Source organism: Lethenteron reissneri, unplaced genomic scaffold, assembly GCF_015708825.2.
Source record: "Lethenteron reissneri isolate LAM-NWPU_2019-01 unplaced genomic scaffold, ASM1570882v1 scaffold_1640, whole genome shotgun sequence".
Classification (NCBI taxonomy): Eukaryota; Metazoa; Chordata; class Hyperoartia; order Petromyzontiformes; family Petromyzontidae; genus Lethenteron; species Lethenteron reissneri.
In genome coordinates, this window is record NW_026891378.1 from 4,485,756 (window position 1) to 4,499,607 (window position 13,852).

Genomic DNA, 13,852 nt, shown 5'->3' on the forward strand with positions numbered 1-13,852 from the left:
CAAGTCTAGAACGAGGTGGACTTGTTGGAAGATGCAGAGTAGGCACGGCCAGCATGTGTGGACTTGGAGGTTGGGTAGATCTGCAAGCAGGAGCTGGAGCCAAGCTCCACAGCATTCGACGTGTTATAATATTTAGATTAATATTGGAGTTTGCATAAATATTTTATTTCTTTCTCACTGTATGTAGCCAATCTTGCTAATGCTTCAACTAAAAGCGGCTTGCATCATATTTCATCTCAATCGTTCGACAGCTAGCCCAAGTGGCAGCTGTCCCTTTGTGGTACAAGGTGACTCATACTGACCTGCACGTGGACATGAGTATGCCAGTAGGGTGGAGCGATGATTGATGTGTAACCCCAGTCTGGTCGTTTGTGGCTAATCTTTCGAATTTGGCCAATTTTGACCCTGACACCATGAATGTTGAACACCCACTGTTAAGCAGATGGTGCGTATTTTTGGTCAATATTGCTGCAGTAATCACGTGGGCGGCCGGACAGATGTGAACCTCTTTTAACAAACATCAACCATGCTATCACTTGGCTTCTCTCATTCTAAGCATGCATGCAGGTGTAGGCATACATTCAGAGATCAGTGTACAGTAAATGTCATGTAATGTGTTGCAGTATATTTCAATGCAATAATTCAATGTTGGCGATGTGTGATTATTTAGAGTTATAATTTTAACGCGTATGATCTGATTTTGAGCATATACAGCAAAAGCTCTTATCCAGCATCCATGGGGAATCGAGGGTGTCAGTTCATCAAATGTGCCAGTTATCTGAGGTATACTTTATGGTTCAGCAAATTTCTCAAGTATAAAAACATTTTCAACGAAGAAATTAAGCAACCATTTTAACTGTGATATTCGAAATAATTATTTTACAGAGGTACTCGCCAGTCATTTGTATAGCATTCTAAGTTGATTGTAGAGAAGCAGTATGTACAAGTACAGTGAAACAGGTTTGGCAGCCCACAACACGATAATGGCGGATTGCAGATTGCAATTGTGACTGCATTCGTGCCACCACTCAGCAACGTCCCAAAGCACGTTGAAAGATGCCAGGATATTTTTCGATACGTGAAGGAATATTACAGGTAGGAACAATGTTCCACACTGCCCACCAGGGATTATTTGGCTGTCTGTCGTACATAAATAAATATATAACATTAACAGCTCTTTGATTGGTGGAGACCTACTTCCGGGTACGGAGAGGGGAGGTGCCTAAGGGAGGAGGGTCAGGGGAGGGGCCTAAGGATATGGGGGGGGGGGGGTGCTCAGGGGAGGGGCCTAAGGGAAGGGGGGTCAGCGGAGGGGCCTAAGGGAGGGGGGGGGCGATAGTTAAGGGGGCTGTCTGCCTGGCTACCTAAAGTCAAGTTATCTTTTATACAGGTAGGAACAACAGGTTCCACACTGCCCAACAGGGATTTTTTTGTCTGTCGTGCATATTATTCGCTGCGTTAACTCTCCCATGCCACTCGAGGGCATCATGGTGCCAGTCCTTTCCCACCCCACCACCTCTGTGCTCTCTCCCTCCCCCGCCGATGCTGCTTCAAACAATGACGAATAGGCTTCAACGTAAATATTAAGAGTCTTCTATTAAGAGTCTTCAAGGCGGTATGTGACTCCACAGATATTTGCTTTATCACTAAAAGCACCATGAGTATATTGATCAGCTTTTCTCTCGTATCTCTTGACGCAGAGTAAGCTGCCTATGCACATATAATATCTTATTGTAAGTTAGGGTACTGGCGAAGCGTACTCAGTGTTTTGTATCTCTTGCACTTTTATTATCGATTTCTACCGTTTGCTTATGGAATATTGTATTGATTCCTAAGTCATCGAATCTATAATTTTCTACTTTTTGAGTGTTTGATCAAACTACTTGGCGCATGGGACGCATTTTTACAGACGCATGTTGCAATGTCATTGTTCAGATCATTATAGATACAATATAAACAATATAATAAACGTACACCACTTTGTCAAGCCACTGCTAGATGAAGGCCTAACCACGCCATGTCAGTCATTGAGCTTGTTTTGACCATACTTCACTCCGGTCATTGTGGGTGTGGTGAACATTGGTAATGGTTTTTTTAATAGGCTTTTGTGCATGCAATTATCGTAAAACCCTAAAAAATTCAATGAACATCCCTAACTGGGCATGTGTGCATGCTGGCAATGGCTGCCTGTGGCCATGTTTATGATTAAACTGGAGTCCCCCCCCCCACTCCCAGCACACTTTCCAGTGATTACATTAATTGTGATTGATTTACAGTCATGATTTCATTATTTTTATTTCATTTTGACCATCTCTATTTTAATTCATACAGTCATTTTTTGGTTACTTTACTTTATCCTCAATGCAACATTGCGAAAATGCAATTTGAGTTTTCATTAGGCTTGGGCAAGACACGTCGTGGCTAAAAGGGATAATAGCAAGTGGACAGAACTTGGGATGGAATGTCAACCGAAGGAGAAAACACGCCTGAGAGAATAACCACCACAGAGATGAAGCAATGAGATCATCTCATGCGCATGAGTAATGGTGACAATATTGGGGAACCTTTTCTCCCAGCAGTCGATTGAGCATGTCTGATGATGATGATGAACATTGGCATGTAATGTACATGCATTGTAAATAATCAAATCTGACGTGCATTGTTTATTTGTCAAGAGCAAAATCAATTTCAGTTGATGAATATATTTTACGTGCCTACTCAACGCTTTGGGTAGTTGCTAGATTTGTGGGTAAGACACGAGGTTGCCATTTATTAATTTGAAAAAAAATAGGTTTGGCATTTATTAATTATCAATAATTCTGACATGACACATACATCGTGAGTGTGAAAAAGGATAATTGACAGTATTTGATTATTATACAGGTATAATTGACAGTATTTGAATATTATACAGGGAGGAACAACAGGTTCCACACTGCCCACCAGGGATTATTTGGCTATCTGTCGTGCATATTTGTCTGTCATGCACTCTGTGCAGTTCAGTGACTGTGACTGTCTTGGCATATTGCAGTTTGCCTGACTGCAAAAGTTTTCTGGCGCGATCGCCGACGTTCAGTGCAACCATCGGCGGTGTGGAGATAGTGGGGATGTTCGCATCCATCGGCGACGTCTGGCCACAGTACAGCGGCGGGCGCACAATAAAGGACGAGACGCCCGAAGAGCGCGCTGCCCGACTGATGCGCGCGCGTCTCGTTGGCTGCCCGACGTGCCGCGCCCCAGACGCCCGAAGAGCGTGCTGTCCGACTGGAGCGCGCACGCATCGCGAAGGCTGAGAAGCGACGCGTCAGCGTCGATACTGAGGACACCATGCTGGCGTCTCTGGCCGAGATCGCTCTCGCTGAGCAGGACCCTAGTGAGGAGACTGTCAGGTTCCTGGCGAAGTCGCAAAATTTTGCGAAGGATCTGCGTCTGGCGCTGCTGTACTTCCACCTATGCGCAAACCATCCCGACGCCTTTGTCTTCAACGATGAGAGCCTGCGTGGGCCTAACGGACCCGCGACGCCTGCCCTCTGCCCCAGGGGCAGACTTTTGCCACCATGTGGAAGTCGTTCGTCAAGGACCTGAACGCCGGCCAGCTGGTGGACTTGATTTTCAACGTCATCGGCGGCGACAGTTTGCGCCTCGTCGTCATCAACGAGGTCAGCATGCTGCCGGCGGCCTTCCTCGTGCTGTTGGACCAGCATCTGCGCTCAATGTACAATCCACGCGTGGTTTTCGGGGGCATCTCCATCCTCCTGGTGGGCGACTTCATACAGCTGCCGGTTACATGCGGGCGCGATTTATATCGCGTCATGTACGACGCCGTGTCGTCGGAAGACCTGATGGCGCGCTCCCTATTCGAGTGATTCCATGTATTCGAGATGACTGAGCAGCTCCGGGCCGCTGGCTGTCCGGATCATTGCCGGCGCCTCCAGGGGATGTGGGCGCTACTGCGGCATTACCCGATGGGGACCAGCTGGACGGATGCCGACTGCGCCTTCCGCCCCATCACCGACGACATAATCGATGGCCTGATGGCACCGATTACCAAGACCGAGATCGCCGCAGATCCGGCCTGGCTCACGGAATCCATGTGCCTGACGACAAGCAATCGCGATCGGGCCGTCATCAATGATGCACGTGCTGTACACGTCGCCGTCGCCACGGGACGACACGTTCTGCGGTGGCGTCGGCGCCTGAAGCGCGACATTCCTGTCTCGCTGCAGTCACTGCTCTACCAGGAGAAAGACAATCCCGAGCTGTTCGGGTACTTTGTCGCTGGCTGCCCTGCCCAGATCCTCGACAATGGCAATGGCAACGTCGTCTACAATGTCGCGAATGGCACGCCCTGCACGCTGGTATCCGTCACGTGGGACAATGCGGACGAACGCCGCGCCACCATCGCCGCCATACGTGCTCAAAGCGACAGCGGCGACGATGGCGTCCGCCGTGTCATTGACGTGCCGATGCCGCCTGACCACATCATCGTCTCCGTGCATGGGGTCGATGTGGCCGCATGGCCGCGTCATCTCAACGTCGCCCCGCGCGATGCTGACGGTGGTGTCGGCGCGGTCCACATCCCGATTGGACTGATCAAACGCAAGCCGAAGACGATCCGGAACGGCAAGGTCATGGTCGCCTACGACATGCACGCGGTCGACCTGTCATTCGCAATTACCACATGGAAATGCCAGGGCGCGACGTTTGCGTACATCATCGCCCTGCTGGAGCCAAGTCGCGCCAGCCCGAATCTGTCATTCGAGTTGCTGTACGTGATGTTCAGCCGCGTATGGCAGGCGTGTCGATTTCGTTGTTTTCCTTTGGCGCTCTCGTTCCGGAAGGCGCACCTCAAGACGTTGCGGCCAAATATACATTCGACGAAATGGCGAATGGACATTGCCAAAAACGGCATGTGGCAACCACGTGCGGGACCACAGGCTCGCAAGCCACTCGTCCCGCGTGGGAAACGGTCGCGGCCGGAGGAGCCAAAGCCGCAAGAGTCTGCTGTGGCGGTGAAGCGGCGGAGGTCCAAACCAAGCCCGCCTCCGCCCGATCCGCTCATCCTGCGCGGAAAACGGTCGCGGCCAGAGGAGCCAGCTCCGATGCCGCAAGAGTCTGCTGTGGCGGTGAAGCGGCGACCAAGCCCGCCTCCGCCCGGCGTCACTCCACGTTGTCCGCCCCCTGTCTCAAACACGTTGTCTTCGTTCCGGGGTACGGAAGGCTGTTCCCGAACTACTTCCGCTGCTTACAACCTGGCCAGTGGTTGAACGACACCATCATCAACCTGTTCTGGCAGTTCTACTGCCTGCCGCGAGCGGCATACATCCACCTGTTCAACACGTTCCTGTACACAAAGTTCTTGGCGGGCCATCTCGACGACTTGAATTGCGTCTTCGATGGCGTGTCTTCCAGGCCGGTGTGGATCATACCGATTCACGACCAGTCGCACTGGCAGATCTTGGTCATCGTCAACGCCACGTGCCCACCAAGGTCGACTGCCATGCTGTTAGACTCAATGGCTGCGTGCGGACAGTCGCGCAATGCCAAAAACATCGCGGCCTTCGCCAGCACGGTGGTGGACCGGGTCGTGCGCGCCAAATCGGTGAGCACGCCGGTGGCGATCACCACCGTGGCAATCACCACGGTGCTTGTGCCGCAGCAACCGTATGGCTACGACTGCGGCGTCTACGCCCTGCTCAACATCATGCACCTGGTGCGCCATTACGACAACATCGTGGCCGTTCAAGGACCAGGTCAGGTGGATTGGCGCGCGTGGTACACGCAGGAGGCGGCGTCACAGCACAGGCGCGACCTGCTGCAACAGCTACATGAACTTAAAGACCTACACCAATAAATCAACAATCATCATCTGATGCAATAGTAACAGCTACAACTTCCAACATGACTACGGTATCCAACACGGATCGCACGAATGCACTGTCCAACCAAGTTCCTACCAGCCCACTCCGAAGGAACGTGTTTATATTGTCATTTGACAGATGCCGGTTAATAAAGCATTCCGGATGGTAAAGTACGTGATGGCAAAAATTTAGCTGTAAGTACCATTTGTTATAAAATGGTGACAAATTTAATCTCCTAACTAGACGAGCGTTTGTTTTGACCGTAACCTGTGCGGAACATTTACGTGACTGCTGTTGTTCTTGTGATACAGGGTCAAAGGTATTTTTATTTAACTCACTCAGTTGTTGTTGTATCCTCAAATCTTGTAACTCAGTTTTAACGCACTTCCCAATGAGTATCGACTGCAAACTTGGTATACTTAGGTCATACTGATGACAATGCTATATTCTATCATAAAAATAGATATTTTTTAACGATCTTTTTTTATATGTTATGTTTCGGCTTGGGTCTAATTGTGCACGGTAAACTGACGTTGGCTGTAATTGACCACGGTTCCTTACATTGTGGCAAGCTTCGGGGCCACTTCCTGGAGTCGTGTAGTTCTTCCATTGCTAGTACGGTACATTTCATTAAAGCGTGTTTCTAAAAAAAAAAGTTTACTTATTTGTAGCTTAGGAACCACATCCCCCAACTAATTGTTTTCGAAATCACGAATATAGTACACACAAGGGAAACACTGTAATGTTACATAAAGGAGATATATTCTCCACAATGCTAATTATGTTGTATTATTATTCTTATATTTAAAAGTCTCCGCGCGCTTGCGCTTGCGTGGGATTTGGCTCTCGGACGGTGGGGTTTAAGACCGAAATAATTTGGCAGCCGGCACGCCCTAAGCCCCATGGTGGGAATAGGCTATTCCGTTTTCACGTCCGTAAATTTAAAAGTCGTTTAATTAACGAATTAGTGCCATTCTTATTTTAATTATTTACTTATTGCGCGACATCGACCATACCAACTCACAATTGCGTGGGGGGGGGCGGACCCTGCCAAGTGAAGCGCATTTGCTCCAGCTCACGGGGACATTTTATTTTACGTGTTTAACATGGAATAAATATACAAATCACGCTGCCCATTTCTCTTCACAGTATGATGTCCTCTTCCCCACCCCAATGCGTGCAGTCACTACTATAAAGTCCTTAGATATGAATTTAATATTATTAAAGCGCATACATACTATAATTCTGGCGAGGGTGGGGGGATGGTGGGGGGGGCGGGAGTAGCGGCCCAGCCCGCAGCCTGGCAATGTGTCACCTCCTCCAGCTTGCCAATCTAGGCGAGGCCGCGGGCTCTGCACGGGACGACGCGTCACCACGCCAATGTCAAGTACAATTTTATTGCATCTTTCGCTAAGAACTGAAGGTTTATTGTTTACTATTATTAAACAAATAAGTTTACAAATATTACAATGATAATGTTTGTGTACATGTGAGTCGATGGGTTTCTATGTGTGTGGCTCCATGTCTGTGTGTAAGTCCATGTGTGTGTCTGTCTTTTTCAAACGGATAACGCCCCATGTGTGCGTACGTACAAGTGTTTGTGTATGTGTGTGTCAGTCCATTTGTGCGCATATCAGTCGCTGTGTATGTGAGTCGATGTGCGTGCAAGTCAATGTGCGTTTGTGTGTCTGTGTGTCAGTCGATGTGTGTGTGTTAATCCATGTGTGTGTATCTAAAGTAGATGTCTGTGTGTCACAGTCCATATATCTATGTGTGTGTAGGGCAATGTGTGTGTCAGTCCACGTATGTCTGTGTGTGAGTCGATGTATGTGTGTACATCGATATATGTGTGTGTAACTTCATGTGTGTGTATCTAAAGTGCATGTCTATGCGTGTGTGAGTCCATATGTGTGTGTGTGTAAGTCCATGTGTTTGTGTGTGTGAGTCGATATGTCTGTGTGTGTCAGTCCATGGGCGTCTGTGTTAGTCGATTTGTGTGCGTGGCTCCATGTCAGTCAGTGTAAGTCCATTTATTTGCGTGTCTGTAGGTCCATGTGTGCGTGTGACTAAATGTGCTTTATTGACCTGCTCAAGGCCTATGACACCATCAGTAGGCTTGGCCTCTGGGTTGTTCTTCATGCTTTCGGAGTCCCTGACCAGCTGCTCATGATCATCAAAGATCTTCATGATGGTGAACGGACACGGGTAAAACTACCTGCCTAGGAGTCAGAGCCATTCCTTGTATACCTTGGGGTGTGACAAGGATGTTCTCTGGCTCCCTCATTATTTAACATATCTTTTGACCACGTAGTTCGTCAAGCCTTCAATGGCTGTACCTGAGGAATTACCATATGGTACAGAAAAAATGGGAGGCTGATCGATGCCCGGGTGCGGTCAAGGGATGACTCCCTATTGCTCAACCATGTTAGGTATGCCGATTCTCTGGTCATTGCTGCTCACTCAGAAGAGGAGTTGGAGGCACTGCTGCTGAACTTGGAGCTTGCCACTAAGAGGTGGGGCCTTACCATCAGCCCCACCAAAACTAAGCACCTGCCTGGGTATTTTGTACCATCGAACAATCCACCCCCACAACTCACAATTGGTGATGCGGCAGTTGTGGAGAGATTGCCGAGATTTCCATACCTGCCCAGTGTGCTCATGACTGGTTCCGGTTTTACGGCAGAGGTCTCCAAATCAGTCGAGCGCCATTATCTTTTCATTGGTTGCGTTACGCTGTGTGGAAGATACCTGGTCTGTTACTCCGCACGAAGCTTTAGGTCTTCTCGGCCACGGTAATTCCCTCCCTTCTCTACGCTTGCAAAACGTGCACCCCCTAATGGAACATCTTCGTCGGTGAGAAACATTTAGGCTGGCCTGCTAACGATCCATCTTGGGTTTAACCATATATGTGTGTATGTCTAAGTCAATGTGTTTCTATGTGTGTGGGTCAATGTCTGTGTGTAAGTCCATGTGTGTGTCTGCCTTTTTCGCCCGAGCAACGCCGGGTACTTACCGCTAGTCTTCTTATATATAAAAGTCTCCGCGCGCTTGCGGGGGATTTGGCTCTCGGACGGTGGGGTTTAAGACCGAAATAATTTGGCAGCCGGCACGCCCTAAGCCCCATGGTGGGAATAGGCTATTCCGTTTTCACGTCCGTAAATTTAAAAGTCATTTAATTAACGAATTAGTGCCATTCTTATTTTTATTATGTACTTATTGCGCGACATCGACCGTACCAACTCACAATTGCGGGGGGGCGGACCCTGCCAAGTGAAGCGCGTTCGCTCCAGCTCACGGGGACATTTTATTTTACGTGTTTAACATGGAATAAATATACAAATCACGCTGCCCATTTCTCTTCACAGTGTGATGTCCTCTTCCCCACCCCACCCCAATGCGTGCAGTCACTACTATAAAGTCCTTAGATATGAATTTAATATTATTAAAGCGCATACATAGTATTATTCTGGCGAGGGCGGGGGGATGGTGGGGGGGGCGGGGGGATGGTGGGGGGGGCGGGAGTAGCGGCCCAGCCCGCAGCCTGGCAATATCTCACCTCCTCCGGCTTGCCAATCTAGGCGAGGCCGCGGGCTCTGCACGGGACGACGCGTCACCACGCCAATGTCAAGTACAATTTTATTGCATCTTTCGCTAAGAACTGAAGGTTTATTGTTTACTATTATTAAACAAATAAGTTTACAAATATTACAATGATAATGTTTGTGTGTATGTGAGTCGATGGGTTTCTATGTGTGTGGCTCCATGTCTGTGTGTAAGTCCATGTGTGTGTCTGTCTTTTTCAAACGGATAACGCCCCATGTGTGCGTACGTACAAGTGTTTGTGTATGTGTGTGTCAGTCCATTTGTGCGCATATCAGTCGCTGTGTATGTGTCTAAGTGAATCCGTGTGTATGAGTCGATGTACGTGCAAGTCAATGTGCGTTTGTGTGTCAGTCGATGTGTGTGTGTTAATCCATGTGTGTGTGTATCTAAAGTAGATGTCTGTGTGTCACAGTCCATATGTCTATGTGTGTGTAGGGCAATGTGTGTGTCAGTCCACGTATATCTGTGTGTGAGTCGATGTGTGTGTGTGAGTCGCTGTATGTGTGTACATCGATATATGTGTGTGTAACTCCATGTGTGTGTATCTAAAGTGCATGTCTATGCGTGTGTGAGTCCATATGTGTGTGTGTGTAAGTCCATGTGTTTGTGTGTGTGAGTCGATATGTCTGTGTGTGTCAGTCCATGGGCGTCTGTGTTAGTCGCTTTGTGTGCGTGGCTCCATGTCAGTCATAGATTCAACACTGCTCATAGAGGATGTGGAGCTGAGTGGACTTACAGATGACTGGTAACAACAGTGTCAAGATCGACCTCTGGAGGAGGCTCGTGAAGAATACTACTGGGCAGTTGGAGGCAGTCGCCCTCCATCAACAACGGAGGGCAGAGGAGCGACGCTCACAACGAGCGGAGCACCGAGTGGCTAAAGCACAGACAGTTGGCACAGTAGGGGGCACAGGTGGTGCATCGGCCACTCATCTCAGTCAACCAATGACACCTGTGTCTGTCCCGTGACCTCTTGCACGCGGGAGTTTGATATTTCACGTGGCCTTAGCCTGAAACAAGCGCCACATAGTGACGAATTGCGGTTGTTGTTGGTGCTGATACTGATGATGGTGGTGATGATGACGGGATTGATGATGATGTCGATGATGTTGATGCTTATGATGTGGTGTCACACAGTGTACACACACGCAATAATGTTCACGTTCTTGTTGTAGCTGAGCTTACCCACCCAAGGGATCCTTGTGCAACAGAGGAAGAAATGTGTTGTGTGGTAGAAAGGACGCTGAAGCCGGTCGTGTAGGGGCTGACGCCAAACTATTTATTCAGGGCTTACGCCTAACTCGGGGGAAGGGGCTAACACAATAGTTCTTAACTAATCTCCCCATGGGAAGGGTACTGGGAGTTCCCTATACCCTACCAGGCTATCGGGCTCTTCCCACAGCACTGACCGAGGGTTCAGCCAACTCGGCCAGCCGGGTAAAGTAGCCCTTTAGCCTGGCTCTCAACTCTCTATCCCGGAGCCCCCTCCTCTCCTAACGCTCACTCCTCTGACTCCCGGCGAAGACCCCGTCTACGTCACGGGTCTTCCCTCAAATGCCCCGGGGGGGCATGACGTCACTTTACCTTGACGGCATTCCCCCCGAGGCGAGTGTGATCTGACGTCAGCATTCCATTCCTCAACACATGTAAAAGGAATCTAAATAAACTTAAACTCTAATACCACTCCTCACCGTGCTCGCTCTCACTTTACCACTCCACGTGACGTCATTGTTGCGAGACGCCAGGGGTGTGTACCCCACTAGTGACGTCATGTCACGGGTAAAATCATAATTTGGGCAAAGCCACGCGCATTCACTCAATGTCAGCGCCTGACTCATTAACATAAGGTTTAAATGGGAGGGGCTAAACTAGTTAGTGACGTCATGTCATCTCCCCCGTCTCGCGTTTCTGCGTGACGTCACGGAATCCCGGAAAGCTGATCGCCACTCAACTGAGATCCGAGGTGAAAAGTTCACGTCGTGGTGGTGGTGGTTTTTGTTTATTTAGGTGCAGCCTCGCTTCTTCTATTGTTCTCCTCGGGATATCACTGAGTGTAGCAGCGAGTATGGAATCGATGTCCAGGTTGGAACGTTACAAAGTGTGGCCTAGCCATGCTGGCCTTGCCTCCTGCCATCGCCTGATTGTATTTGCTTTGATTTTTGTTTATTTTTATTTGTCCTCACCTGGCTGTCTACTTTAAAACCATGTTCTGTTTTAATATTTCTACTATTTTGAGCTATATATCTCTTTCAGAAGCGACCTGTCCACAACGAAGTGGCTTGTCATCGTGTGGAAATTTACAGCAGCTAAATGCGACCACGCAGAAAGAGAGACACGCAAACTCCAAATGAACACGCGTCAGCGTCGGGATCCAACCCACGACGGGCGATGTCGTGAAAATTTCGCCAGCGTGGTGCACACTCGAGTGCTTCATCACACTGAGTCTCTTTACTTCAGTTCAGGAGCGCCCTGCCGAGTTGGTTTGGCAGTCGGGGGGAGGGGCGGTGCTTATTCGCGTATTCCCGATTGAGTAATCTGGAGGAATTTGTTCAGCATTGCAATATTTGGACGATACCAGCCAAGAGGTTTTTTTCAGGGTCAGAATAAGTTTATTTCCCAAGTGAAGTCCATTGAACTAAGAAGCTTATTTTCAAGGGCGACTCAGCCGGCAGACATCAAAGCATTTAATAATTAAGCTCACTCACGCCCACTTATTCGTCCACTCATCTACTAATCCAATACTCCCACCCACTCTAGAACTCGCTCACTCACTCATCCATCCACTCGCCCACAAGCACACTCACCTACTCACTCGCCCTCCCGCTCACCCACCCTCACTGGCCCACTCACTCACCCACCACCCGTTCAATAACTTTGGTCGCAACCCGATTTGGTCGTGACTCGAACCTAATTTCTCCATTGGATTGTATGTAAATACGATTAATCCAGTAGTAGTAGGTTTTTACCCTTTTAAACTGGTACAAAACTGACACCTTTTTTGTACCAGTTTAAAAGGGTAAAAACCTACTACTATATTCTGCCACTGGTAAAAGAGATCTCATAGTGTAAATATACGATTAATCCGTTCCAGACTCATAAATATTGTTTTTTTTTTTAAGCACAAAAATAGTTAATTATGCCATAGAATTCATAGTGTAATAGTAAACTAAATGGAAAAACATTGAATAACACTTATAAAACCTTGAACAACAGAGAAAACTAACATTGCCGCGTCAAGGTTTAGAATCGTTCAACAAGATGATTGTTTTGTCTGCTACATCAGTTGGTCGATTCTGAGAGAGAGAGAGAATATTCGTGTGAGCAATTCATGTTTCTATTGAAAGTAAGTTAACAGTAATATTTGGGTACAGTATTGGTTTTGGAAGCATTCACCGTAATATCGTATGAACGTTTACTTCACCGCATCATCGTGTAATGCGAGCGTAAATCGGGTTGTTGCTGGGCTCTGGCCCAATCACACGGCCCGGGGTATTGGGGGCGGAGCCCGGTATGGGAGGCGTGTGGGAGGGGCTGCCGTTCACCTCGGCTCCAATGGGAAGCGAGGTGAATGGAGGTGGAACCAACAGGGCAGTATGGGAAGGCCAGATCTTGACGATCCGGAAGGGAGGAGTCAGAGTCACGTGGGAGAGAGGATATAGATGGGAGCCCGGAAGAGATCGGGGTCAGTTGTTGGAGTGAAGAAGCAGGACCACGTTGGGTGGCCGCCGTGCCATCAGCCACGTGGCTGATGGGGCTTTGGCACACTGTCGGCCAACGGTGTGCGGAGCGGGGAGGATCGGAGCGACTGACTGGAGAGCGCGTGCGGGGCGTGCGCGAGGAGGAGCTAACGGAGGAGCGTGCGCGACACGCGAGAGGAGACGCTGGTCCCTTGTCAGGACCAGCGGGGTGTGAGGACCAGTGGAGGAGCTGAGGAGGAAGCGCGTGCGGGGCGCGCGCGAGACGACGCTGGTCCGCGGAGGAGACCAGCGGGGTGCGGAGAAAGAACTTGAATAAAAGACCAACGGAGACCAGGAGTGCCTAATGGAGTCTTTTATTACAATCGTATGAATGATGCGAGAAGAGATTAACTTGTTTTAATGTTAGCGATTTACGTACTCAGCGCTTTCGCTCTCTAAATTACGGCTGGAATGAGGGGGGAGGGGTATGACTACACTCACAAAATTAATATCTTACTAGGAATTTTATATAACAAAAGTTATCTACATAACTATTACGCTTTGTGTTGTTTGTAAACAAACAACAGGAAATTTGGCGCTTAGAAAAAAAATGGCGCAGAAGGGGAAATCTGCCGCGGCCGTGTTTGATCGCCACCCGAGTTTGTGTTCGTGACCAGATTCAAAAATTTTGTGCATTTTTTGGTCGTAACC

At 48.8% G+C, this 13,852-nt stretch overlaps 1 protein-coding gene across 3 annotated transcripts in view; it reads left to right on the plus strand.

Annotated features, from left to right (window-relative positions):
- Nucleotides 1-13,852, plus strand: part of LOC133339173 (oocyte zinc finger protein XlCOF6-like) — a 41,850-nt gene that overhangs the window by 2,156 nt on the left and 25,842 nt on the right. For 2 of the 3 annotated variants that reach the window (XM_061547330.1, XM_061547329.1), the window contains exon 1: nt 11,347-11,427. The exons of the other annotated variant lie outside the window; for it this stretch is intronic. The gene's annotated coding sequence lies outside the window, so the exon portion shown is untranslated. Of the gene's footprint in view, nt 1-11,346; nt 11,428-13,852 lie in introns of those variants that run through there. 3 annotated transcript variants of the gene reach the window in all.